Raw genomic sequence first — 4,621 nt, forward strand, 5'->3', positions numbered from 1 at the left:
GTATGGTATATATAAAGCATGTCATGGATATTAAAAAGAAAAAAGAAAATTGTGAATGGAAAAAGGGAGACCATGGTTAACGTTGGATTTGGACAATAATGCCCTACATTTATCAACCATACTTTTCATATATGATTTTTTTTTTCTTTCGGTGTCAAAATCACATGTATGGTTTATTTTTCTCGCATGTATTTTTGGTTATTTTATCGAAAATATCCCTCCTCTTTATTTTCAAGAAGCTTAATATATTTTTTTATTAGAAATATAATTATTTGTGTATATTTTTTTATTCGTTTAAATTTTTAGTTAAATAATTTTATAATATAGTATCCAACATGGTATCATAATATTAAAAAAAAAAAGAAAATTTAGCATGTATAAAATAAATAAAAAAATACAAAATACANATTATACAAACAATAATCACCAAAACTAATAATTTATATTCCATTGTTTTTATCCAAGATACAAGAAAAATGGAAAACAACAATAAAGAAATGAATGCAAGGAATCTTTTTTGCCCTCATGCTCTAATAATGCCTATTATTATTAAGAAATAAGAACACATATAATATTTTAAAATTCCTTTTGTGACCTCGGATTCTTTTGCTCCTCATTATCATGTCTTTTTCAGAAGTTAACCATCAAAATGTTATCCTCTGGTTGGTCCAGCTTGTACACGTAAGCACTTCTATATGCTGTGTCATGTCACTTTACAATTTTACATGCAACTCTTTAGTATATTTTATTAAAAAATATTTAAATATATTATTATACTGATGTTTTAGTAATTTTTAACTGTTGATTTTAATTATAAAATATATATATAATATATAACTAAAATCAATAATTAAAAATTATTAAAATATTAGTATATCAGTATATTTACAAAATTTTCTATTTTATTATTATATATTAAAGTTTAATTGTGATCCAAAATGAATATATATACGAATGAATGATGCTAATTACATGAAGTTTCAAAAGTTAAATTGATAGCATTATTGAAAATTGAGATATATTGACGTGAATGGTGTAGATAAATTCTGCCTAGTGTTCGATATTTTCAAGGAATGAGTGCGGAAATTAGGCACTCTAAATAAATAAATAAAAAACATTAGTTGATATTATTTGTTGACGTGACTAAGTTGAAAATTTCATGCACTGAGATAAAAAGTTACTAGCTAGAGTATCAAATTAAAGAAGAATTTCTTCTATAATTAAATATTTAAATTTATAGGTTAGTTGTTTTCATTGATGTAGATGTGAAAAATTTTCTCCTTCCTTCAATTAAAGAAAAGAAAAACTAAGGATAAAAAAGATCAATCTCGTTAGGTCTATTTTTTTAATTTTATAATAGACGCTAATAGTTTTTGAACAACTAATATGCATTTTTTAGATTTTTGTTTTGTTAATTAAAAAATAATTTAAACTAATTAATTAATTAATTAATAACTGTATTATTATTATATAGGTGTTAGGAATATTTGGTATATAAATGGTATTATTAAAAAAATATCAACAATCTTAAAAATATCTACAATTACTTGCAAAGCTTGATCACTCAAAGTACCATGGAACTATATATCCTTATGAACGTATTCTTCAATTACACTCATATATAAAATTATTCAACTTTGATATTTTTGAATCCTTTAATTTATTACCTTAATTATTAATTGACAGGCATTCTTCTTCTTTTGGGATATCTATTGGCGTGCATAATTTTATTTATTTTCATTATACCTAAGAATCTTGTTGATATCTTCAATTTAATCTTCAGACTCATCATTAATTAAATGTTGTTTTGTTTACTCTCAAATTCATACATAATATTATCATTAATTAGCATATCACTACTAATAAATATTCAGTATATATGACTTATTTGTTTATTTATATATCATAGCGATAGATTAATTAATTCCATAAACTGGAATAATATATATGCTTTTTATAAATTTATATTTTATTCTTCATCGTTCCTATTATGAAATTAATTTTTTTAATTTAAATTAATAAAAAACTAATATAAATAATTATATCTCTTCTAACACTCATTTTTAAACAAGTGTCTCTTTTAGATTTATTTGATTTTTCATAATTTTTTTCACTTTTTATTTATTTTATGTTATTTTTTATTTTTAAAATTTATTAAAGATTAAATTTTAAATTTTTTAAATATAAAATTCTAATACTATGTCATAAAATTATTTCTTCTAAAAATTTAAACTAATAAAAAAACAATTTCAATTATTATATCTCCATGTTGGTATTCTTGACCTTCATCATCCATAGACTATTTATATTTTTATAGTATAGTATTAAACAGATGATGATGTATTGTCATCTTTATCTGTCTAAAATTTTGTGACCACATAAGGCATATTCCTAGCTATCTACATTTTCCGGCAAATATCATCTACAAAATTAGTCATGTATGTTTGTAAAAACAGAAAATTTATATCTATAGTCTATCATGTTTAATTAATTTTGTATATTTCTAATTGTAGTTTCTTTTAGCTTTAAATTAAAGTGTGCGGATGATACATATATATTCATCATATTTTAAGCTGAAAATGAATTTTATCCAGATGAATGAGATTAAAAAAAAAATTACATCTTTTGATTATAAAAAAAATTATTATTTTACGTTACTAATAATTACCTCTTTTCTAAGTATTTAAGCGTTAAAACTATTATATAAAAAAATGCAAATGATTTATATTTATCATTTGGCACCAAAGTGGCAAATTTTTAATATATATGTCTCCTTGAAGTTATATTAGTTAAACTATATTTATAATTAAATTTTTTTATGAATAATGCTATACATTCAATTTTTTTATTAATCAAGTTTAATTAAATTAATTTAATATAATAAAATTTAGTTATAATTAGTATTATTTTAAATTTTATTATTTAATTTAACTAAATTTAATTCATTAAAAAATTAAATGTGTAGCATTAATTTTTTTTATTGGGTGCAAATTAAAGGGTGTAGAAATTAAAAGCTATAATTAAGGTAGAAGTTGCTTTCTGTCTACGCAGATATGGGTGGAGAGAAGAAAAATTAGAAAGGAACAAATTAAATGTGGGCCTAAAGCCTTAAGCATATCACCATCTTAAATACTCTTTCCTATTTTCTGCATAAACCCTTACATGGGAATAGAAAATGACATGCAACTTTAGTATTATTTATTATGGACAAGTTTTTCCTACTTTATGTTTTTTGTCACATAATACTTATAATATAATATAGGAAGGGCGGTGGTATGAGGTGACACCAAATTAAAGCATATTGGAATGAATAACAGTAGCCTATGTTCCATAAAAGACCAATTTATCATGTTTCACAAAGTTTAATATAACTTGAGAAAAAAAAAAGGTTGATGATATGTATATCATACACTATATATAGTCTTTTGATAACAACAATTACCTCTTCATGTTGGCAGACAAAGGGTGATTGTATCATTTGGTGAGTGATTGATGAGATATTATCATTATTTTCTTAAAGTAAATTATAAGTAGCTTTGAAAAGTTAGTATGAGAATAAATGTCAATTATGTAACGTTTGAGAGGAGAAAAAACACGGGGATAGGAAAATTTCTTAGGATGAGAGATTTCAATCCAAGGGTAAACTAATGGTAAAACATTAACTTTGAGGTCAAAATCCTCTAAGAATTGGATATATATATATATAGGGTTAGAAATATAATTATTTATATTCTTTTTTTATATTAGTTTAAATTTTAGAAGAAATAATTTTTTAAAATTTGATTTTTTTTAATTTAAAAAAAATTAGCAAAATTACATAAATTTTAAAAAGGACTCTTATGCAAGAGAACGTATTAAATATATCATTCATATATTTCTTTTACGAGGTTAAGCTTGCGAAAAAATTAACCTAAATAAAAAGATATGCATGTTAAATAAATAGAGAATAACAATTTAATTTGATTTGTTAAATTTTAATTGATTCAATTTAGTTTTTTTTTAAATGTGACGTTAGACTATTTTTTTCATTTTGGGTGAAAGGGAAGGGTAACAAAGAAAAAGAAAAGCAAAAAAAAAAAATAGAAAAGACTAAACTAAATTACTATATCAATTAAATCTCTTAAGTAAAGATCAGTATCTAAAATATGCACAAAATCCATCTTTCCTCCAACAGAATTGGTTTTCATCCATTTAGAATATCAGAAAGAGTTTAACTTGGCCTAACAAAACAAAAAATATTTTTAACGAAATGAATAATATTATACATTTAATTTTTTTTATAAGCTAAATTTAATTAAATTAGTCTAATATAATAATTTTTTTTATGATTAGCATTATTGCAAGTTTTATTATTTAACTTGATAGAATTTAGTTCATAAAAAAATTTAAATATATAACATTACTCTAACAAAACACTAATCTGAATTATTAGTGTATATTCACTAAATAGTTTAAATTTGTCTTATTTAACATTCATTAATTATAATAAATACTAAATAAGATCATTTTTAACTATTTTTTATTTTTTTTGTTACCAAATATTTTGCTAACTAATTTGGTAGTCATCAATAATAAATAATAACATTTGAAAAACAATAAACAAATAGTAAAAAATTAAATG

The sequence above is a fragment of the Arachis duranensis genome, chromosome 5 (assembly GCF_000817695.3).
Source record: "Arachis duranensis cultivar V14167 chromosome 5, aradu.V14167.gnm2.J7QH, whole genome shotgun sequence".
In the NCBI taxonomy this organism is placed as follows: domain Eukaryota; kingdom Viridiplantae; phylum Streptophyta; class Magnoliopsida; order Fabales; family Fabaceae; genus Arachis; species Arachis duranensis.